We start from the raw sequence: 24,818 nt of genomic DNA on the forward strand, positions 1-24,818 counted from the left end.
CCCAGTTGCATCATGACAGCTGTTTCCTTGATTTTCAACATTGACCTCTTCAGTAAACACAGCAGTGGTATGGTAATGCTGACTGAAGAGTTGTCACTGCTCACAAGCAACGTGGATTGCTCAAAATTTTGGAGGACTTGGCAGAGGTCCAACATGTTGGCCCAATCGGATCCACAGAAGCTTGGCAGCTGTCCGGATGCGCCTCGGTACTGCGCCGTCATGTACTGGACCACTGCACTCTTCTGCTCACAAAAGCGTGCTAGCATGTGCAGCGTAGAATTCCAGCGCGTAGGGACATCACACAGCAAGCGATGGTGGGGGAGATTGAAGCGCTCCTGCATCTTGGCGAGTGCCCCCGAAGCAGTACTGGAATTTCTACAATGTTTGGCCACTCGACGCACCTTCAACAGAAGATCGGCCACGCCTGGGTATGTCCTCAGGAACCGCTGAACTACTAGGTTCATCACGTGCGCCAGGCAAGGGATGTGTGTCAGCTTAGCCAACCTTAAAGCGCGAATGAGATTACTCCCATTATCACACACAACCATGCCCGGTTTCAGGTCCAGCGGTGCCAGCCACAAATCCGTCTGTTCCTTTATTCCCTTCCAAATTTCCTCCCCTGTGTGCTGCTTATCCCCAAGGCAGATCAGCTTCAGCAACGCTTGCTGACGCATGCCAACAGCTGTGCTGCACTGCTTCCACGATCCTACTGCTGCTGGGTTAGCGTTTCCGGATGAGGTACAGCTTTGAGATGCGTTGGAGGAGAAGGAGTCAGAGAGGTAGGTGCTGCTGTTGTTATCCAGTGGGAGGGACGGCGGTGCAGCTGTTTGCGGCGTGGGCAACACCCGTGCCGTAGCAGGTGAGGAATCGCTGCCAGGCTCCACAAGGTTCACCCAGTCCGCGGTAAGGGAGATGTATCGACCCTGTCCGAACGCACTCGTCCAAGTGTCAGTGGTGAGGTGAACCTTGCAGGCAACGGCATTCTTCAAGCTTCGGGTTATTTTGCTGACCACGTGCTCATGCAACTCAGGCACTGCAGAGCGCGCAAAGTGGTAGCGGCTGGGAACCACGTAACGTGGGATGGCCACTGACATCATGCCCTTGAAGCTGTTTGTCTCCACCACTCGATATGGCAGCATTTCGCAGGCCAGAAGCTTGGCTATGCTGGCTGTTACTGCTACGGCCCGGGGGTCATTTGCTGGTAATTTCCTCTTGCGCTCAAACATCTCCGACACAGACAACTGAACCGTAGCGCTGCACACGGAAGGGCTGTTGGTTGTTGTGTTTGATGAACACTGGGAGACCTCAAGAGCACTACTCCGGAAAGTGACAGTGTCAGCGTCGTCTGATGTTTGTGAATGTTGTGAACCACGCAATGGCTGGGCTACTGCTGCTGCTGAGGCGGGTCTGGTGGTGAGTCTGGTGAACCCAAGGGAGGCAGTGTTGCTGGTACCCTGTCCTGCCGCGTTTGCCCACAGAGTGGGATGTTTGGATAGCATGTGGCGGCTCATGCTGGTGGTGGAGAGGTTGTTAATACTTTTCCCCCTGCTCAGGCGGGTCTTGCACACCTTGCAAATCGCCATGGTAACATCCTCAGTGCAGTCTTCAAAGAAAGCCCAGACTTTGGAGCACCTGCCTCCTTGCTGGCGATTTCTGTTTGCTCCTCTTTTGCCTCTCACTTGAACTTCCACGCTTGTGGTGCCTGAAATTGCGCGCCGCCTACCTTGTGGCACAAGGCGAACTCGTGCAGCAGTGGGTTCTTCAACAGACTCATCTGTGCTGCTGCTACGATGGCGATGTTCTCGTTCAGAAACAAAATCTGGGTCTATGTCCACATTGTCCATACCCTCCTCTTCCATCTCCTCAAACTCGTCATATGTCATTGTGGGGGGCCGCCGCCGTGGAGTAGAGCTCCCCAGAACAACCTCTGCGCAGCTCACTCCAACGTCGTCTTCCAGATCTTGTCGGCCGACCTCCTGCAATTGCAACCCCTCCTGCCCAACTTGCTCTGGGATTTGGGTTTCCGAGTCCTCCTCGGACTCGCCTTGTATTTCAGTGCGCGGTGCATTTCCCACAGTTAATGGTTGTGAATCCGGGCAAACATTTCTGGCTGTTCCTCCATTGACCTTTGAAAGGTGGAAGTTTGTTGGGCTGGGAATAGCTCCTGCGAATACCCCATTGTGTCCTGAGGTAATTCATCGGACTGGTTATCTGGCAGTTGTGTGCGTGGTGTCGCTGCCGGTTGTGTCAGCTTTGTGCCCACTGGCTCCTTGTAACTGGCTGAGGACTCGGACCTCATGTGTGATGTGCTGGTGCTGCTTAACCCACTGCTGGACGCTTGAGAGGTCATCCAAGTAATTATCTGGTCCTGTTCTTTTGGATCTGTGAGGGTTGTTGTCCTGGACAACATGGGCGGTATTGAGTGGGTTTTCTTGGGTGCTCCCCTGTGGCCTGTACGTGAACCGTCAGGGGAAACACCTCTTCCCTTGCCCCTTCCTCTTTCACCGGATTTCTTCCTCATTTCACTTATCCTTACAGTACACGCTGACTGGCAGCAGTACAGTGGCAGTACAGAAATGCTATACAGTACCACTATTCCCAGCAGCGACACAGAGCACAATGCTATACAGTGGCGGGTGAGCGGTGTACCACTATTCCCAGCAGCGACACAGAGCACAATGCTATACAGTGGCAGGTGAGCGGTGTACTACTGTTCCCAGGCCCAGCAGACACAAAGTGGAAGTAAACACAATGCTATATAGTCTGGCTGAGCGGTGTACACAGAGTGGCAGTACACACAATGCTATATAGTCTGGCTGAGCGGTGTACACAGAGTGGCAGTACACAGAATGCTATATAGTCTGGCTGAGCCGTGTACACAGAGTGTCAGTAAACAATGCTATATATAGCGTGGCTGAGCGAGGTACACAGTGGCAGTACACACAATGCTATATAGTCTGGCTGAGCGGTGTACACAGAGTGGCAGTACACACAATGCTATATAGTCTGGCTGAGCGGTGTACACAGAGTGGCAGTACACACAATGATATATAGTCTGGCTGAGCCGTGTACACAGAGTGGCAGTACACACAATGCTATATAGTCTGGCTGACCCGTGTACACAGAGTGTCAGTAAACAATGCTATATATAGCGTGGCTGAGCGAGGTACACAGTGGCAGTACACACAATGCTATATAGTCAGGCTGAGCCGTGTACACAGAGTGTCAGTAAACAATGGTATATAGTCTGGCTGAGCGGTGTACACAGAGTGTCAGTAAACAATGGTATATAGTCTGGCTGAGCGGTGTACACAGAGTGGAAGTAAACACAATGCTATATATAGCGTGGCTGAGCGAGGTGCACAGTGGCAGTACACACAATTCTATATAGTCAGGCTAAGCCGTGTACACAGAGTGTCAGAAAACACAATGCTATATATAGCGTGGCTGAGCGAGGTGCACAGTGGCAGTACACACAATGCTATATAGTCAGGCTGAGCCGTGTACACAGAGTGTCAGTAAACAATGGTATATAGTCTGGCTGAGCGGTGTACACAGAGTGTCAGTAAACAATGGTATATAGTCTGGCTGAGCGGTGTACACAGAGTGGCAGTAAACACAATGCTATATATAGCATGGCTGAGCGAGGTGCACAGTGGCAGTACACACAATGCTATATAGTCAGGCTGAGCCGTGTACACAGAGTGTCAGTAAACAATGGTATATAGTCTGGCTGAGCGGTGTACACAGAGTGTCAGTAAACAATGGTATATAGTCTGGCTGAGCGGTGTACACAGAGTGGCAGTAAACACAATGCTATATATAGCGTGGCTGAGCGAGGTGCACAGTGGCAGTACACACAATGCTATATAGTCAGGCTAAGCCGTGTACACAGAGTGTCAGAAAACACAATGCTATATATAGCGTGGCTGAGCGAGGTACACAGTGGCAGTACACACAATGCTATATAGTCAGGCTGAGCCGTGTACACAGAGTGTCAGTAAACCATGGTATATAGTCTGGCTGAGCGGTGTACACAGAGTGTCAGTAAACAATGGTATATAGTCTGGCTGAGCGGTGTACACAGAGTGGCAGTAAACACAATGCTATATATGGCGTGGCTGAGCGAGGTGCACAGTGGCAGTACACACAATGCTATATAGTCAGGCTAAGCCGTGTACACAGAGTGTCAGAAAACACAATGCTATATATAGCGTGGCTGAGCGAGGTGCACAGTGGCAGTACACACAATGCTATATAGTCAGGCTAAGCCGTGTACACAGAGTGTCAGAAAACACAATGCTATATATAGCGTGGCTGAGCGAGGTGCACAGTGGCAGTACACACAATGCTATATAGCCAGGCTAAGCCGTGTACACAGAGTGTCAGAAAACACAATGCTATATATAGCGTGGCTGAGCGAGGTTCACAGTGGCAGTAAACAATGCTATATATATAGTGTGGCTGAGCGAGCGGTGTACTACTGTTCCCAGCAGCGACACACAATGACTGGGGGGGACCCTGGCTAGCGTGGCTGGAGAGCGAACTACCCTGCCTGCCTACCCAAAGCTAAACCCACAGAGAATTGGCGGAGATATGACGTGGTTCGGGTATTTATTTACCCGAACCACGTGACCGTTCAGCCAATCAGAGCTCGTTCGGGCCCGAACCACGTGACCCGTTCGGCCAATCACAGCGCTAGCCGAACGTTCGGGGAACGTTCGGCCATGCGCTCTTAGTTCGGCCATGTGGCCGAACGGTTTGGCCGAGCACCGTCAGGTTTTCGGCCGAACTCGAACGTCACCCGAACAGGGTGATGTTCTGCAGAACCCGAACAGTGGCGAACACTGTTCGCCCAACACTATCCTGCGCCTGCGCAGTAGAGCGGACCCGAATGAGATCGGGTATTTCCGTGTAGTTCGGAACGGAAAGCCGCCACAGCGCCCCCGCTGGAGCCAGCAAAGGTAAATATTGAACTGACAGTCGGCACAGTCGCCGGCTGTTCGGAGGGCTGCGGCGAGACCCCCGTGGGACAGAGGACGGCGTGGGAAGCCTCATTAGGATCCGGAGGCTTCCCCCAACCGAGGTGAGTACCCCCCAGGGGATCTTTTTAATGTTACAGAGTCTCTTTAACAGAAAATAATCTAAAGGGGCCCATACACTGGTGGATTTCAGCCATCGATCGATCGATTCTACAGAATCAAATTCCCCATTTGATCGATTTGCGGCCGATTTCAGTTGATTTCGATTGATTTGATCTATCTGACAGGATGGAAAATCTAGGTCGATCTGCTGCTGGCAGCAGATCGATGGCCCATAAAGTTGCATTGGGTTTAATGGTGCAGTAATGCCTTTAGATCGATTTTCAATAGATTTCCAATAGATTTAATTCTGAAATCTATTGGAAATATGTTCCTAGTATGTGGCACACATCAGATAGATTCCTGTCCGATTGAACCTGACAGGCATCTGACAGAAATCTATCTGATGGTTGAATCTGCTGCAAATCTATTAGTGTATGGCCACCTGTAGCCTAACTATTTAAAGTTTTCATTCTGCCGCTAGGAGATTTCTTGAATATTCATCTGCAAAGTGCAGACTACAACTAGAAAGGAAAGCAAAGAATAAAATCAGGAAATGTAAAATATCACAGATCCAACGCTCATTATTTACTGGGCGATGTAAACACTGAAGAATGGTTGTCTATTGATGTACCAACAAGCCATGCAGTTTTGTATTTATTTAACGAAAGGATATAGAAAAATGATTTACACTTTTGGCAGCGCAGCAAAATTCGAAATGAAATGAACACAGATATTGGCTGCCTTAGGTTCTTCTAAAAGCATTTTTGGACTTGCTGAGCAAAATAAGAAGCAGAAGATTTGAAAACATTTTATATACAAAGCAGAAGCATACAGTGAGAAGGCAGCCGGGACTTATGCATATCATTACGCAGTTTACACTGTCACCTGACTGACTAATCAACCCTGTAAAGATTAATATAAAGTCAGAAACTCCGGAAAACATTAAAGTATAAAGGCCTGGTCCCGTTACAAAATGCAGAGTGTACAGGAAATGCTCTAACATTGTTTTCTTTGTGTTATGTTCACTTGTGGAACCCTATTTGATTATAATGAAGAATAGGATATAAACACAAGAAAAACGCAGTACTTGTGCTTATAATCAGAGCAATCAGATTAGGATCATCCACCAGGCCAGTGGTGGGACAAAATTTTGCATATGAAAAATTTTGCTTCGAAATTACGCATCGTAATTGTAATGCGAAATTTCAGAGAAAATCGTCGTTAATTTAGTATGTAATAGTATTATTTCATAATTTAGCGTAATTTTGTGCCGACTTTAGTGGTTAATAGCAAAGCCCCCATACAAGCTAGTGCTACCAAAATATTCGCATTTACGCTTATACATAATTTTGGTTTGTAAATTCACTTGATTTCGTATAGTGATTTTTAATTTAACCTAAAATTTTGCGTAATTTTCACGTAATTTCATGCTGACTTGGGCAGTGAATAGCAAAGTCCCCATACATGGCAGTGACACTAACATTGCTACACATGTTAAGGGGAATATTGGGTGCAAGTAAAAAAAATAATTTTTCAAAAAGACCTTATAGTTTTTGAGAAAATCGATTTTAAATATGCAAAGAAAAATGGTTTTTAAACTGTCATTGTTTTATTTAAATACCATTTTTTCTTTGCATTTTAAAAATCGATTTTCTCAAAAACTACAAGGCCTTTTTGGAATTTTTTTTTTTTACTTGTACCCACTGTTTTCCTTAACATATGCAGAAATTTTGGTGCCACTACCATGTATGGGGGCTTTGCTATTCACCGCCAAAGTCGGCACAAAAAGACGTGAAAATTACGTGAAATTTTAGGCAAAATTACAAATCACTATACGAAATCAACTGAATTTACAAACCGTAATTACGTATAAGCGTAGATGCGAAAATTTACACAAAAATTTGCGTAATCGTAATTAGCTGATGGGGCCTAGTGGGTGTGAGGGGCCCACCTGTCACCTTCCTTGACCTCTCTACACTTTGGCTTACCAAAAGGACTACAAGGTGGTGGCAACTCTACTACCTTGCCTAGGGCCACATTACATCTGAATCCATCTCTGCTTATAATACTGCCATACATGGAATTAGTAAGAATGGTTAAATGGTCTTTCTATAAGGCCTGGTGCACACCAAAAACCGCTAGCAGATCTGCAAAATGCTAGCAGATTTTGAAACGCTTTTTCTTCTTTTTCTGTAGCGTTTCAGCTAGCATTTTGCGGTTTTGTTAAGCGTTTTTGGTGTAGTAGATTTCATGTATTGTTACAGTAAAGCTGTTACTGAACAGCTACTGTAACAAAAAACGCCTGCAAAACCGCTCTGATGTGCCATTTTTCAGAGCGGTTTGCGCTTTTCCTATACTTTACATTGGAGGCAGAAACGCCTCCGCAGTCCAAAATCTGCAGCAGCCCGGGAGTATGCGTTTCTGCAAAACGCCTCCCGCTCTGGTGTGCACCAGCCCATTGAAATACATTACCCAAGCGTATCCGCAGCCGCAAGCGGATCGCAAAACGCAGAACGCAGCCGAACCGCTCTGGTGCACTAGGCCTAAGAGCACATTATTGTGATGCGCAAACCGCATGCATTCCTGAAATCAGATCACGTTTATTTGGAACATGGCCGCAGTATACTATATATATATTTCATTGTTTACAATGTCTATAAATAGTGTAATAAACTTACATTATTCATGTTTGTTTAAAGAGGAGATGTTAGGTATAAGGTCTCAGAGAAAATAAACACATATATCAGTAGCTAAATATTGGCTGTACTTACATTACATATGCATTTCACTGTCCACGTTTGGATTTCACAGAATTTTTATATAGTATATGCAGAGATTGATGCTCCTGACAGCTCATGGCAGGTTCCATGTTTGTCTGTCTCCTATGAAGCCAAATGTGTCGTCATGTCCTGCCTACCTCCTGATGATCCCACTCACAGAAAAGCTCGTACTGAATAACACTACTGTGCAGTGAATATTAATTAGCCATGTGGCTAGGAACAATAGCGGACTCCTGCAATGTACTCTGCCCAGAGATTTATCAGTGCTGTGCGCTGGACTGAGTTACATGCTGTTGTAACTTGACCCTGTAACTTCTCACTAGCAGCCGAGGGGAGGGCCCCAGAATGCTTTGCTGTATGTTATGCGGCCTCTCGTCCTTTTAAGAGCTTGGGAATACAGAGCCTTGCTGTCAGCACACATCAAAAGTAAGAGAGATTTTTAACTTCAGTATTGCCTTTTTGGCTTGCTTCTAAACTGTTTAACACAGGAGAATAGAGGTTTAAATTAGCTTTTGCAGCCTGACAGTTACTCTTTAAAGATTTTGGAAAGTGAGCCCCCCCCTCCCCCACACACCTTCAACTATGTTCATTTTTAGTAGGGATGGGACGAATCCACAATTTCTTCGAATCCGAATCCGGATCCGAATCTAAAAAGGTTCTCAAATATCTCGAACCTTTCGAATCCCGAATCTAACGAATCCTGCACATACGAATTGTGTGATCCGTGGTATAGTTGCCCGCAGTATAGGTAGCGAGGTAAAGGTGCCTTCAGTATAGCTATCTAGGTATGGGTGCCTTCAATATTGGTAGCTTTCAGTATAGGTAGCAAGGTATAGAGGCATGCAGTATAGGTAGAAAGGTATATGGGCCTTCAGTATAGGTAGCAGGGTATATGGGCCTTCAGTATAGGTAACAGGGTATATAGAGGCCTTAAGTATAGGTAGGTATGTAGGTAGGTATAGGGGCCTTTAGGTAGGTAAAGGGACCTTCAGTATAGGTAGCAGGGTATAGGGCCTTAAGTATAGGTAGGTATGTAGGTAGGTATAGGGGCCTTTAGGTAGGTAGGTATAGGGGCCTTTAGGTAGGTAGGTACATATAGGGGGCCTTTAGGTAGGTATAGTAGCCTGTAGGTAGGTAGGTAGGTATAGTGGCCTGTAGGTAGGTAGGTATAGTGTCCTGTAGGTAGGTAGGTAGGTAGTTAAAGGGACCTTCAGTGTAGGTAGCAGGGTATAGGGCCTTAAGTATAGGTAGGTATGTAGGTAGGCAGGTATAGGGGCCTTTAGGTAGGTAGGTATAGGGGCCTTTAGGTAGGTAGGCACGTATGCGGGGCCTTTAAGTAGGTAGGTAGGTATAGAGGCCTGTAGGTAGGCAGGGACGGATCTAGGGGGGGGCAAGCGGGTCTCTTGCCCCAGGCGCAGTTTGTTGAATTCTTAAAAAGGCGGCAAAATGTGGGTGGGAAATGGCAGTTTAGGCGCCAAAACCTGACCTTGCCCCAGGCGCAACTTGGGGCAACTTGGTCTAGATCCGTCCCTGTAGGTAGGTATAGGGGCCTTTAGGTAGGTAGGTAGGTAGGTACGTATAGGGGCCTTTAGGTAGGTAGGTAGGTATAGGGGCCTTTAGGTAGGTAGGTAGGTAGGTACGTATAGGGGGCCTTTAGGTAGGTATAGTGGCCTGTAGGTAGGTAGGTAGGTATAGTGGCCGGTAGGTAGGTAGGTATAGTGTCCTGTAGGTAGGTAGGTAGTTAAAGGGACCTTCAGTATAGGTAGCAGGGTATAGGGCCTTAAGTATAGGTAGGTATGTAGGTAGGTAGGTATAGGGGCCTTTAGGTAGGTAGGTATAGGGGCCTTTAGGTAGGTAGGCACGTATAGGGGGCCTTTAGGTAGGTATAGAGGCCTGTAGGTAGGTATAGGGGCCTTTAGGTAGGTAGGTAGGTACATATAGGGGGCCTTTAGGTAGGTATAGGGGCCTGTAGGTAGGTAAGGTATAGTGGCCGGTAGGTAGGTACGTACGTACGTATAGGGGGCCTTTAGGTAGGTATAGGGGGCTGTAGGTAGGTAGATATAGTGGCCTGTAGGTAGGTAGGTACGTATAGGGGGCCTTTAGGTAGGTATAGGGGCCTGTGTATATGAACAGATTGCGCTTGTCAAATGGAAAATCTAAAAAAGAAACTTTAATATGGTTGTCAGTAGCACAACCCCAATTAAGTGTGCATGCAAACGGAAGAAATCTTCCTTTAAAAACTTACATAAAAAATTATATATAAAATTATATAAAAAAAAGTGTGGCATTTCTTCCTGAGGTAGCAATATAGGAGTGAGTCCTACAAGGTGTCTGTTTAAAGATATTCACTCCCAATGTCTATTCCTTGCCTGATACTATTTGTATAGAAGCCTCCAAACATATAACATCCAGTTTGTATTGCTTTGGTGTATTAGTGGTCTCACCCTCCGTGGTTTTCAATCCGGAAGCTGGTATAATCTTCAGAGGAGCCGCTCAATCTCACCTGCCCCGGCCGGCGGCAGAGTGAGAGAGACTGACAGCTGCTGGATGGCATGCAGTGTCGGGCAGGTTTGCCCGACTCCCGGGGATCCGTATGGCGTAGATAGTAGCAGCCTTCAGCTGGTCGGGCTTCCGTCTTCCGCTAGCGATGGTACAACACGGAGCTCCGACACGCCTCCTTCCCCTATACGGCGTGACGTCACGACTGTTAGCCTCCGCTGACGTTTCGAGAGGAACGCCTCTCTTTCTCAAAGCTTGGCTAATGGGGATTAGGAGGGCGGCTTTTTGAGGCTTGTAATATGCTAATCAGCCTATTCAAAGGCGTATAGCTCCAGATCTTTATTGAGTCCATGTGGAGTTAGTGTATTCAAATTAAATATCCACATAGTTTCCCATCTTGACATTTCCAATATGTAATCTCCACCTCTCCAAGGTCTATTTACTTGTTCAATCACGCAATATTTCGATCCTTTAAAGGAACATCCATGTGACATTTTATAATGTGCCGACAATGGATGTTTTTGATTGCCTTTTTTAATGTTGGTGCAGTGTTCACTCATTCTTTCCTTCAGAGGACGTTTCGTTCTTCCAACATAATGCTTTGAACAAGGACATGTTAACACGTAAATTACTCCTTTTGTGTCACAATTTGTAATACTTTTCATGCTATATTTCTCTTCTCCGGCTGTTGAAGTGATTTCGTATATTTTTTCTATGGGAGAATTTAGTTCTCTGCAGGCTCTACAATATCCACATCTCTTGAAATATCCCTTAGACTTTCTCGTTTCTGACTTTTTAATGGTGGGTGCTAGTATGTTTCCTAAATTCCTTGCTTTTTTAAAAATTAGTCTCGGATGTTCAGAAAGTATGGGAGTGAGCACAGGATCTTCTCTTAGAAAGCCCCAATATTTCCCCACTATTTTTCTCACTTTATGGGCCTGGGAGGAATATTTCATAATTACGCTGGGTTGCTGGAAAGTGTCACAATTACGTCTCTCCTTCTCTTCCAATAATTCGTGTCTCACAGTACTTTTAGCCCTCTCCCTAGCTTCTAGAATGATATCTTGGGGGTATCCTTTATGTTCAAATTTTTCTTTCAGGATTTCAGCCTCTACTTCAAAGTCACCCATCTTGGAGCAATTTCTCCTAAGTCTTAGGAACTGGCCTTTAGGGATATTCATTAACCACTTTAGGTGGTGACAGCTATCTACCTTGATATAGCTATTAGTGTCCACCGGTTTTAGGTAAGTTTTGGTTAAAATTTTGTTTTCCTCTTTGTATATTGTTAAATCTAAAAAGTTAACCTGCTGTCTACTAAATTCTCCAGTGAATTTTAGGTTATACTCGTTCTCATTAATCCATCCCATAAAAGTATCAAGGCTTTCTCGTGTCCCGTGCCAGATAAAAAATGTGTCATCTATAAATCTCCTCCAGAGCACCAAGGCGGATCCGGGGCCCTCTGGTCCATTGAGAATAAATTTCTCCCAATGGGCCATATATAAATTAGCAAAAGAAGGAGCGAACCGGGTCCCCATCGCCGTCCCGGTGCCCTCGAGGAAATACTGATCTTCAAAAACAAAATAATTATGTTGCAGTATGAATCCAATACTCGCCAAAATAAACTCTACCTGGTCCTGCGGCACTGTTTGTGCTTCTTGCAGAAAAAACCTAGCTGTTTCTATACCTTTATCGTGAGGAATCACGGTGTACAGTGAACTGACATCAACAGTACAGAGCCAGTACCCCTCAGACCAAGAATAATCATCGAGGACCCTCAGGAAATGTCCTGTGTCTTTAATATATGTAGGGGTAGCTTTAACAACCTCTTGTAGGTATAGATCAACATACCCAGAGAGGTTCGATGTCATGGATCCAATCCCTGATATTATGGGTCTCCCCGGAGGATCAGTGAGGCCTTTGTGGATCTTGGGGAGATGGTAGTACACGGGGATAGGGGCCTGTAGGTATAGTGGTTGGTAGGTAGGTAGGTAGGCTTCGCTCTCCCCCCCGTGCCTCCTCCGCTCACCCCCACGGCCTCCTCCGTCCCCCGTGCCTCCTCGCTCACCCCTGCATAACTATCAACTCACCTGTCCAGTGGAGCGCAGAGCGGCAGACCTCGTCGTTACTTCTCGGTTACCTCTGGTGGCCGGACCGGCTTTTACTAATGACGTCATTGCAAAAGCCGTCATTAGAGGGAACCAGGAAGTCAGCGTGAGGTCTGCCGCTCTGCGCTCCACTGGACAGGTGAGTTGATACAAAGTATGCAGGCGGGTGGAGGAGGCACAGGGTGGGCGGAGGAGACGCGGGGGGGTCGGAGGAGGACGAGTGCGAGCGGCGGATGCGCGGCGATGCAGCGTCGGGATTCGGCGGATTCGTAAAGTGGAAAATGGCGTCGGGATTCGAATCCACGAATCTCGAATATTTCCCAATATTCGAGGGATTCATGGATTCGCCGGATTCGTCGTCCCATCACTAATTTTTAGCTGTCACGTTGTGCCTGTTTTGATAGTAAACTAATTGCATTCTCTTAGAGCAAATAAGCACATATATCATACCTCACAACTTTTTGAGATGAGAAAGAGGAACACTTAAGCCACACCCCTGCCACACCCCTAACCACGCCCCCGCCACACCCCTAGTCACACATGCCATAAAGATTTCATAAGAAAATTATGTTGTTTCTTAATTCAAACAGGATTAATATAATTGAAAATCTGTGGTGTGAGTTAAAGAGAGCAGCCCATGCTCGGAAGCCATCAAACCTGAATGAACTAGATATGTTTTGTAAGGAGGAATGGTCCAAAATACCTTCAACCAGAGTCCAGACTCTCATTGGAACCTACAGGAAGCGTTTAGAGCCTATAATTTCTGCAAAAGGAGGAGCTACTAAATATTGATTTCATTTCTTTTTTTGTGGTGCCCAAATTTTTGCACCTGCCTAATTTTGTTTAAACAATTATTGCACACTTTCTGTAAATTCAATAAACATCCTTTCACTACTCAAAAATCACTTTGTGTGTATATTTAACAGACATTTTTTATCGTAACAACCAACAATTTATACAGGAAAATCATGACGATTAACAACGTTGCCCAAACTTTTGCATCCCACCGTGCTTAACCTATTTTGGTCCCTGGACGTAGTTTCTACGTCCAGGAACCGTGCACGCGCACTCCCGGCCGCGGATTCGGTAGCCAGGGAATCAATGTATCGGGCTACGGAGCCCGATCATTGATTCCTCTCCCCCGCTGAAAAAGCGACAGCTTCTCTCAGAAGCTGCGCCTTTTCTGGCCGTTCCCTTCCCGATGCGTCACTGTAAGCGTATGTTACGTATGCATGTAAACAAACTCATGGCCGCCATCTTGTGGCCAAAAAGTAATACTACACCTATAAAAAAAATAATTTAAAATTAACACACATTTACATTATAAATCTATTGTTTACCTCCCACCCTCCCAAAACTACCCAAATAAAATGTTTACAATAAAAAAAAAACATTACAATAAAAAAACAAACAAACATGTAAATATTTACCTAAGGGTCTAAACTTTTTAAATATCAATGTAAAGATGAAATATTTCTATATTTTTTTATAAAATATTGTCGCCATACATTGTGATAGGGACATAATTTTAACAGTGTTATAACCGGGACATATGGGCAAATACAATACGTGAGTTTTAATTATGGAGGCATGTATTATTTTAAAACTATAATGGCTGAAAACTGAGAAATAATGAATTTTTTCCGTTTTTTCTTATTCTTCCTGTTAAAATGCATTTACAGTAAAGTGGCTCTTAGCAAAATGTACCCCCCAAAGAAAGCCTAATTGGTGGCGGAAAAAACAAGATATAGATCAGTGCATTGTGATAAGTAGTGATAAAGTTATAGGCTAATGAATGGGAGGTGAACATTTCTCACGTGAAAACGACGGAACCTGAATGGGTTAAATAAATAAAATAAATTGGTCCTGTGCTCATAATAATTACTTCTGTAGATGCTTTGAATAGTGGTAATCATTAACAAACTGTTCCCCATCCCATTCTTGCACCTCTGACACTTTAGTTGTCCTTGGCAGGTTTTGGTGCGCCATGTCAATTGTTATGTATAGACAGGGCCGGTTTAAGCAACAATGGGGCCCCAGGGCAAAATAAACCTGGGGGGCCCCAACAGATAACCCGGAGCAAAAATCGGCATTAAGGGACCTTTTTTGCAGCTGGTATAGTCAGGGTGTGAAGCCCCAATCGGTCGGAGCTCCACATTCTGGCTACCCCAGCCTGCATGGGGCACAAGGGGTTAAAAAGTTTCAGGAGGGGGGACCCCACATAATTTAAAAAAAAAAAATTCCCACACTCTAAACATAAAAATTTTGGGGGGAAAATTGGAAAAAATGCCAGGGATCTTCATGCAGCCATATTGCGGCTGTATAGCGATCCCTGGCCAAAGCGCTGCGGCTGCGTATGGGCCCCCTGGAAACCCCGTCAGGAAATTCATTGCTCTTTCTTTTGATGCATGTAAAATTACCCTACCGTTAGGTTTGCTACTAAAAGTGACATTTACCGCATTTAAAAGTATACTTTTTTCCTTCGAAACTTTAAAATCGATTTTCTCAAAAACTATAAGATCTTTTTGAAAAATAGTTTTTTCCTCTTATTCCCAATGATCTCCTTAACATATCCTGCAAATTTAGGGTTTCTAGCATATAAGGTGGATTTGCTATTAACCATTAAAGTCGGTTGGTTTTTAAATGTGTATTTTTTTTCCTTTGAAACTTTAAAATCGATTTTCTCAAAAAGTATAAGGTCGATTTGAAATTTTTTTTTCCTCTTGTAGCCACTGGGGGCCCCTACAAGCTCTGGGGCCCTGGGGCAGCTGCCTCCTTTGCCTCTATGGTAGCGCCGGCCCTGTGTATAGAGTGCTGGGGGGGGGGGGGGCATGTAGAACTTGCACTGCGGCCCATAGCTCCTTAGTTACCCCTCTGGATTTCATTGTGTTACCCTGGCATCTCTCATAATACTTAGATTGTGCTAATTACGCAATGTGCTCTACTCTGTCAGCAATAGTAATGGTAAATTTATTGTACACTTCTTGTGCCCGGCAATCTTACCGCAGGTTAATGAATCACAGCCATTGTTGCAAATGTGGTATTTGTGACTGGTTCTCTTAAAATTCCAGTTCTAAATGCTTACAACAAAAAGCAGCATAGAACAGCACAGACTCACAATCCTCACATTTTTATGCTGCATTTTTCGAGCTGATCCCAGCACTGTGTGACTGGCCTTGACGAATTCCATCCACAGCTGCACACAGAAGCGCCGGTGCTGAGTAAAGAAATATTTGTGACAAGGATTCTGCCAACGGTCAAATCCGAACTCCATATTTTTCTCCCTCTGGAAGAGTGAGAACATCTGTGTTATACCATACTGATGGTGGTCTGACTTCTTGCCTCGCTCTGTTTAGAAACTTGAACTTTTCTTTTCCAGCTTGATAATATTCTATTATTCCATATGTGAGATGGACCATTTACTCCATGCATCAAAATCTTCTGCTAACGTGAATTGTTTTTCCCCTTTAGTTTTCCACACTGAAAATGTTGTGACTTTGAGAACATGGCATACGCTTTCTTTTCCTTTAGCGGGATGGAGTTGGGAGATACTCTTTGCTGGCAGGGTATGTGCAGGGACTCTGTTGGCAGGGGTACCTATGCTGCTCATGCAGCATGGATGTAGTTCTCATATTGTGCTTTGTGCAGTAGCAGAATTGTACCAGCATCTTGAAGTGTACCCGATCCTATTGAGGCTTCCCTCTGTGTTCTGATATCCCCCATCGCTGAGTGTGCCCCCCCCCCCCCCCGAAGATTAACAAGGCATTGTTGCTAATCATATCGGGGCCGCACACCTTCAATCCTTCAGCAAGGCCACACAGCAGCCGCACGAGCAGGCATGTGCAGTAAGCCAAAGCTGCTCCGTGCTACTGCGCATGCGCTGCCGTGCTCGCGTGGCTATTGCACGACAGCTCTCGTAACAGAGGAGAGGGGCCATGATCAGAGAGGGGGGACTTAGGACCACCGAGGGAAGCCTCAAAGACCCAATAGGATCCTGAGGCTTCCCTCTCTTCAGGTTCATTTCTTATTTTGAACCCGAGCTTGGCTCAGGTTCGCTTTAAGCCTGTACTGAGCATACTCAGGTCTACATGGTGTTAAAGTACAGGGACCACAACAAACAAAGGCATAACTATAGAGGGAGCTGTGGGGTACCCCAGCTACTTATTCTCCCTCAATCTGATACATGAGTCCATCCTCTAGATCAGGTGCTGCTGTGGCCACACTTGTTATGAGCGTGGGATCATGATGGCCACACTTGTTTTATAACCCCTCAAAAAGGACCCCAGGCTGGGGGGGGGGGGGGGGAGGGTTGTCATCAAAAAGGGCAAAGAGGTTTTAGTGCTGATGTGAGCCTATCAATCCAAGTTTTGCTGAATCACCCCTCTTCCCACCCCCTAAAAAAACCCCGAAAAAAAACTTACAAACTCATCTTGATAATGCTGAAGACGAATGGAAGATGGTGTTAAGGTCAAAGAAAAATAAATTCAAACTATTTGGTCTTCACACCAAACAGTACATCAGAAGACTAAAAAAAAAAACTAAGAAAGCTAACACAGCTCACCATCTCCAAAGGACACCTTTTTCTGAGTGTTTCTTTGTTGCAGGGACTAGGGATAGAAATAAAATGAATGGTCAAAATAAAAGTAAATTCTTAAAGTGGATCTAAACGTTATCTGTGCTCTAATAGTGTAGCCACATGATAATCTTTATGGGAAAAAAATTAATTACAAATTATTAATGGAAATCCTACAAAAAAACCCTGAAGTTTAAACCTGGATTCATTTTCCAGGGAGCACAGGAAGGATTAAGCCTCAGTTTACTTAATAGCAAAGAACCCTGTCTTCCCAGGCAGAGCTTCACTGCAGTCTACTGATAAGGCATGTGGATCTGGGTATACAAAAAAAGAAACACACTGGAGTGGATTTTTTTCAGCAACTCTTTGGAATAAGACTTTTCATTGTGTGCTGTGCAAGAGTGCGAGTTAATTTTAAGCAAACCTGCCTTCAACTAAAATGTCAATGAGAAGAACACTCACCCTCCAATATGATGATGACAGATATATTGACCACATGGTGGCTGAAGGGAAAATAGATCAATGCCCTTGAATGGACTAGTCAGAGCCCAGACCTAAGCCCTAGTGGAAACCTGTGCAATGACTTAAAGCGGATGCGAGATGAAAAACTAACTATAACAAGTAACTTGTCTATATATTTTATCTAAAGTTTAGATAGTTTACACAGCAAATATAGCTGCAAACAGCTTTAATAGAAAATGATTATTTCTTCCTGTGATACAATGACAGCAGCCATGTTGTTTGTAAACATTACACAGAGGCAGGCTTATCTGTATCTTGATCACTAAGCCTGTGAAAAAAACCTAATCCCCCCTCCTCCCTCCTCCCCTCCGCCTCTGATATCAATGGCTAGTAACACCTCCTCCTCCTCCTGCCCAGACTGAGCTCCCATGAGCCCTTGCCACTGCCAAGGCTCTCTGAAAACCTGTGGGCATAGTTTATTTAGTTTATAGGGAATTAGGGTATTAAAACAAAAACAAAAAAGTATTTGGCTTGAGGAATGCTCTATAAACAATAGGAAAGGAACACTATTATGCAATGAGTAAAAGTTCACCTCGGATCCACTTTAACGATTGCAGTCCTGAGTCCACCAATCATAACCATTCACCATGCCCAAGCTTCACAGTTCAGTAAAGAAGAGAGAGCAAATATCACAAAGTGATCAAATAGAAAGTTGGTAGAGAGAAATATTCCAACAGGAGCAAGTAAATTAAAAGGTGGTTCCACAAAGCAATTTTTTTTAACTGTTGCTTTTATATATCAACCACTGGATTGTTATAAATTGCATTACATAAAGCTGGAAATTATTTTTTTGCTTGAGTGTTCACTTTAGGTTGCATGGTAACATGTAAAAAGGGTGATTTTTTTCTATAACAACTGCGTAGCCAGAGGATTAACATAAGCAAGCTGTCATTTTTATAATGAGGTTAGCTATGATGGCCACCATTCAGAGATGGATTAAAATGTAATGGGGCCCTAGGCCAGGTAGTAGACTTGGGGCTCCCTTGTAGTCCTTGTGGTAAGCTGAAGTAAGGAGAGGTCAATGAAGGTTGCAGGTGGGCCCCTTGACATTCACTAGGCCCCAAAGCCCCAAGCAACTGCCTGGTGGATGATCCTGCACTGCCACCATTGCACACAGTTGTTTGCTGAACCTTGTTGATGATGTCAGTGCTCCCCAGACTGACTAAGGCCCGGTTCACATTAGCTTTTTTTTCTGGATCGGAACTGGAACTTATACTGTACAAACGGAACGGATGTGAAAGGACCCAATGCTAACCTACGGATCCATTCACATGCGTCCGCTGGTACGGATACGTTCCATACGTTCCAATCCCTGGACCTAAAAATTGCTGCAGGCCCTAATTTTCCGGACCGTGCTGCTTAGCGGAACAGATCTGGACAAAAAAATGCAGTAGCATTGGGGCAATGTGAAATGGAATATTTCTTCACACTGGTGAAGAAACGGACCTTTCCACGGGGATGCGGACATGGGCCAATGCAAACCTGAGCGACGGGTGTGTGAGGGAGGGTGCAGCAGCCGGGCGGGTGAGGGAGGGTTTATACATTCCTAATCTTCCGTAGCAGCCGGCGTTATAGGCTTTCGTCTTCTTCCGCGGCATGTGACTAGACCCATGACACGCTGTGTAGTCGCAGCGGAAGAAGAGGAAGCCTCTACCGCCGGCTGCTACTGAAGATTAGGTATGTATTTGCTGAGTGAAAACAGATCCAATCAATCATTGATCAGATCTGTTTTCACTATGTTAACCGGGCCGCGGACAGAGCGCTCCGGATCCGGTGAAGTGGAGACCGGATCCGCTCACCGGATCCTTTTGGCTCCAAACACAGATGTGAACCGGGCTTTAGGGTAGAATTAGTGAAAGAGCGATGGAGGCAAATCTGGCATATTTATCAAAGAATGAGGAAAAAGAACACAGTGAGAAAACCATGAACAATGTACAGTGCCAACTTTCAAGGAGTCCTGCGATGGAGTATAGCTTTCAAGGAGAAACGTAAGATGCTAAAAAGTGCCATACATTAAAATGTACATTCAAAGAAACCTTTTTTTTTTATAAGCGATCCCCATTAAACATGCCATGCTTAATTCTCTGCTTGAAATTCCAGATTATCTTCAATTCTGGGCATAGTGGAATGTAAACCAAGACGTCTTGTGAAGTTCTGCCAGCCTCTGTGCCAGCAGTAGAGCCCCTTGATCCGTCTTGATATGGCATTTAAGGATGTCTTAAGGAAGTAGCGTATTGAACCTTATGGGAATGGAGATATGGCTCTCATCTCACACAGCAGAGTGCCAGTCACTGCTGGGTGTAGTTTCCCAGCATACATTGCTCTTTCTACATTTGCGGACAGAACCGTTGTAAGGGCAGAAGTGCAGAGACATTACATTTAAGCAGAGCTCGGGAGCAAGAACATTTGCACAATAGGCAGCATTTCCTAGGTTTGTAGCTACTCAGAGCTGATTTTGTCAGACATGCACCTTTGTCTTAAAGTGTACCTGGGACGATATATGACATGATGAGATAAACGTGTATGTACAGAGCTAAACATATTAGCAACCAGGCTGTTTTACTTGTTTTATTTTGCTTCCTGAAAGAGTTAATCTCTAGGCATGGAAGTGACAGCTTCTGTCTCGCTGATAACTTGTCGGGAATATAGTAAACATCACTGGTAAGCAAATTACAGCCATAAAAGTTTTCCTGGCAGAATACAACTTTTGCAGGCAGGGAGAAATAAAATACATGAACTATTGACCCTTTTCAACTCTGGGACACTTAATAGGCTGCCACTGATTAGAGACAGTAAAACATTCAACCTACTTTGTAAATGTATAAATATAAAAGAGAACCCTGGGATACTTAAAAAAGTAATTTTTAGGAGTAGGAGGATAAATGTAATTGTTTATGTCATCAGTTTATTTTCACCTCGAGTTCACTTTAATTAGGGATGGTAGGCATTGCTGAATTCCAAATCGAGGAAATTCTAAAGTTTTGCAAAGAATTCCAAATTAATTCTGAGTTTTGCAGATTCAGAAAAATGCTGAAATCGTAATTATCTACTGTTACCATAAGGATTCATATGGTGCACATTTTCATGCAACTGTGCATTATTACTATTACTTCAAAGGTTAATTTTGTACAAAGCTATGCGTTAGTACAGTACTGTTACTGTAAGGGTTAATGGTGTGCAAATCTGGACATTACTGTGCATTACTGCTATTGTAAAGAATGATATTTGTGCATTAGTACTGTGACTATAAAAGTAATATTGTTCAGAATCATACCCAAGGGCTAGTCCACACTAAGTCCGGAAACGTATCCGTGGCTGCATTTTTCAGCCCTGATGAAAAACGGAGTCCCGGATACTAATGTTAAAAATAGCAGCCGTCCTCACCCAAGAAAAAAACTGATCCGTCTGAGCTTGCAGGGACCCGTTCTCAAAACCTGAACGGAAGGTCCGGATCTGCTGCATTTTCACGCAACGGATCAGGACCCTGATACACGCAGGGGTAGTGAAAAGCAATGAGAAAATGCAACTCCATCTCCACAGGCAAAATAGGGATGAAAAACGGATAGCCTGAACTTTATTATTGGTCCAAAAAATCCTCACACTACCTTCCTAATGACAGAGACGTTTTCTGTCCGTGTTTTGGGGTAAAAAACTGAACGGAAACTGATGCAAAACTGATGCACTTTTTGTGAAAACTGATCAGTTTGCAGTCTGGTGGTACTTCCCCTGATCCCGGACTGCAGTGTCCGTCCTGCAACCGTGCCTAGTGTGGACCTAGCCTTACTGTGTGTTATTACCATTAAAGTAAAGATTAATATTGTGCAAATTTCCACATCATTTTGCGTTGTTACAGTTATAATAAAGTTTGATATTCTGCACATTTCCTCTTAATTCAGCATCATGTGCACATTTTTGTGAAAAAAAAGATGGATGCATATTCACCTACAGGTTTGCAAATCTTTTGGGGTAGTTTCATGAACAGTTTATTGAATCTGTTTTTAGCAGATTAGCTCATTCTTACTAAAAAGTAACGCCAATTGACATCAGAACTTGCAGCCATGTGGCCGCTCCCAGTTGGTACCCTCCCATCCCAGCCTTCTGCGTAATGGTTCACTGCTGTGGACAGAGATGGATTAAGATGTAATAGGGCCCTTGGCAACAGGGCTGAGCTGAGGCAGAGGCAAAAGAGGCTTCAGCCTCAGGGCGCAGTGTAGGAGGGGGTGCACAACTCACTCAGCTATCATTCCTCTATTGTGTTTGAAGCAGAGAGAAATAAGAAAAGGGGATACATGGCAGTGACTGCACACAGGGGCTTAAAAATAGACCCTGCAAAGGATGCAGCCGCAGGGGGGCCCAGAAGCCACAGGGGGCCCCATCCTGAGAGACTGACAACTAAGGGCAAGGAGAGAAAAAAATGTTCTGCTCTCTGTAAAATTGTTCTAATGACTGCATTTGCTCAGCCACTGATAAGGAATCATACAAAGTTTTGCACACAAAGATTTGTAGACAGAACCTATTCATTGTGCAGCAGGCTCTTCTGTACAACATCCAGCCCCAACCTCTCTACCCCTCCCCGAGTGCTCTGTCCTGACAGGAGGGGGCCCCATCCAATGTTTCACAGGGGGGCCAAGTAATTTTTAGTTACGCCCCTGACTGCACACCAGATAACGAGAGATTAAGGTGTTTAGGGGGGGGGGGGTGTTGGAGGCACTGGGGCACCTCTTAGTCTAATAGCAAAGAGTGTGTGATGGCTGGGTAGGGAGGGATAGAGGGGCGCACTTTAGTGCCTCAGCCTTGGGTGCTGAAGGACCTTGTCCCGCCTCTGCTAGGCAAGGTAATAGATTTGGGGTCCCCATGTCATGTTTTCAGTAAGCAGAAGTGGAGAGAGGTTGTAGAAAGTGGCAGGTGGGCCTCTTGATGCCGACTGGGCCCCAAGCGCCAGCCTAGATTGCCTGGTGGATGATCCTGTTCCAGCTGAGGACGTTTAGGTACACCCCCGCTGCTAGTTCTGTGGAGGACAGTTGGGTTCTGTGCAATAAGCTTGCAATACTAAACTCCTCCTCATCCTGAAACAGCGGGAGAGACCAAGTAAATCGCCCTGGGGGAATTCTTATTTTTTAACGTTATTCTGTGTTTGATTAGTAGAAGGGTGGAAATGGCTTATAAGTAAGGATGGAAAAATGTTCCAAAACCCATTCTACGCCTAGTTTTCAAGCATGCAGATTGGGCAGTGGTCAGGTCAGAAGTCCATCATCAGGCCACACTGACTCCACATCTTTAGTGTAGCTGAATCTCATCTTTGTCACTGAACTCAGGGCTATATTTACCATACAACTCTTATGAACCAGTCCCTAGGGCAGCCCAGTAGCTGGAGGCATCTTATTCTATTAGTATTCTATTTTTTTCATTCATTTTTTTGCCTTGTGTGGTGACTTGGAATAGTTTGGAGCTGAAATCCTGGTGCAAGAGAATTGTTGTTTGTTTACAGAATATGTCATTTTAAAATCATAGAGAGTAATGCAAATACTTTGATCATACCCCTGATTTGTAAGTCTCTCATTGGCTAGTTGTGACCTAGAGGTCATGTTGGTTAAAGCAGACCCAAACCAAACATTTTTTTAAATCAAAATATTTAGTTGCACCACTCTGACACATACAAATATAAATAAACACTCCTTCAAGCCTATGAGCATTTCAGTGCATGCTTTTCACCCTCCTCTTTGCATAACTAGGGTTATACAGGTGGCAGCCATTAGGAATTCCTCCTTTGCTGGACACCATCTACTCCACCAGTTTGCCGGATTCTGTCCCGGCAATATGAAAGAAAGGGAGGGGTTTCTCCAATAAATGTAAAATATTAATATGAAAAAAGGCTGCTATTTATTATTATAATTTAGAAAATAGATTTTATTTCTGAAATCTTGTATTTTTAACTTGGGTCCACTTTAAATTTCATTTTCTGTGTAGGCCAAAGTAGAGAGAAGTTGTAAGAAATGAACACATGATTTTGTGACTACTAATTGTTAAAAAAAAAATCTACAAAACAATCAACAGCTCAAATCAGTTACGTTAGTCCGTGACTTCTACTCAAGGAGAATTGCAGTAGACTTAAAGGACCACTATCGCGAAAAATTTTAAAATTTTACATAAATGTAAACACATGCAAATAAGAAGTACATTTATTCCAGAGAAAAATGAGCCATACATTTATTTTCCTATGTTGCTGTCACTTACAGTAGGTAGTAGAAGTCTGACATTACTGACAGGTTTTGGGCTAGTCCATCTCTTCATGGGGGATTCTCAACATGGCCTTTATTCTTTATAAAGACACTCCCTGAAAAGGATTTATACAAATATGCTAGCCAGCCTCCCTGCTTGCTGCAAGGTTTTTCGGTAGGTGGATGGTGCAACTGCCATTTACTAAGTGCTTTTGAAAATAAAGAAAACCCTGAGAACTCCCCATGAGGAGATGAGCTGGTCTAAAACCTGTTGGTTCTGTCAGATTTCTAATACCTACTGCAAGTGACAGCAACATGGGAGAAAAGTAATTTATCTCTCATTTTACTCTGGGAAAAATGTACTTCCTATTTGTATATGTTTACATGTACTTCAAATTTTACAATTTTCGCGAAAATGGTCCTTTTCACCTCCCCCAGCACGAGTATCTACGTCCCTGTATGTACACAAATACAAACAAATATAAACAGATGGTTCTGTTTCTATTTTTAGAACACACTGACTCTATATCTCCATCTTGTGGCCAAAAAGTAAAACCACCTCCAAATACCTTATTATACACCTTCCCATAGAAATATGAAATACATGTTAATTATTTTTAAAAACCCTTGGAAGTGAAAGGGTTAATGGAACATCTCTGGTACGTGTTAGGCAAGAAGCTGAAAGGAGTTACGGTACTTTTTGTGGTGCAAATCACAAGAGTCTATTTTCTCATTTTCTGGTGGACTCTACAGGAGTCTAAAGTAACATGGGAGAGAAAGCAAAGGGAAATGTCTGCCCAAAAGGGTGCCATCCCGTCAGGAGCGTCGGTGGCACGTGCTCCTGATCTATTTTGGGGTGCCCCGGATGTCTCCCAGGCAGAGTCAGCTGTGGTGCCTTAATGGTGGACATGCTGGGAGCTGTGGTGCATCAACTGAGGGTATGCTGGGTGCTATAGTGCCTCTATGTGACCATACTGGGTGCTGTGGTGCTATGCTGGGCACTGTGATGCCTTTATGGGGTCATGCAGGGAGCTGTG

The 24,818-nt window shown here is 44.5% G+C and overlaps 1 long non-coding RNA gene across 2 annotated transcripts in view; it reads right to left on the bottom strand.

The window, feature by feature from the left end:
- LOC137519625 (uncharacterized) overlaps positions 1–24,818 on the bottom strand; it is a 52,310-nt gene that overhangs the window by 15,996 nt on the left and 11,496 nt on the right. The window contains exon 2 of one of the 2 annotated variants that reach the window (XR_011021042.1): positions 17,030–17,075. The exons of the other annotated variant lie outside the window; for it this stretch is intronic. This is a non-coding gene — a long non-coding RNA (uncharacterized lncRNA). The remainder of the gene's footprint in view (positions 1–17,029; positions 17,076–24,818) is intronic. 2 annotated transcript variants of the gene reach the window in all.

Source organism: Hyperolius riggenbachi, chromosome 5, assembly GCF_040937935.1.
Source record: "Hyperolius riggenbachi isolate aHypRig1 chromosome 5, aHypRig1.pri, whole genome shotgun sequence".
In the NCBI taxonomy this organism is placed as follows: domain Eukaryota; kingdom Metazoa; phylum Chordata; class Amphibia; order Anura; family Hyperoliidae; genus Hyperolius; species Hyperolius riggenbachi.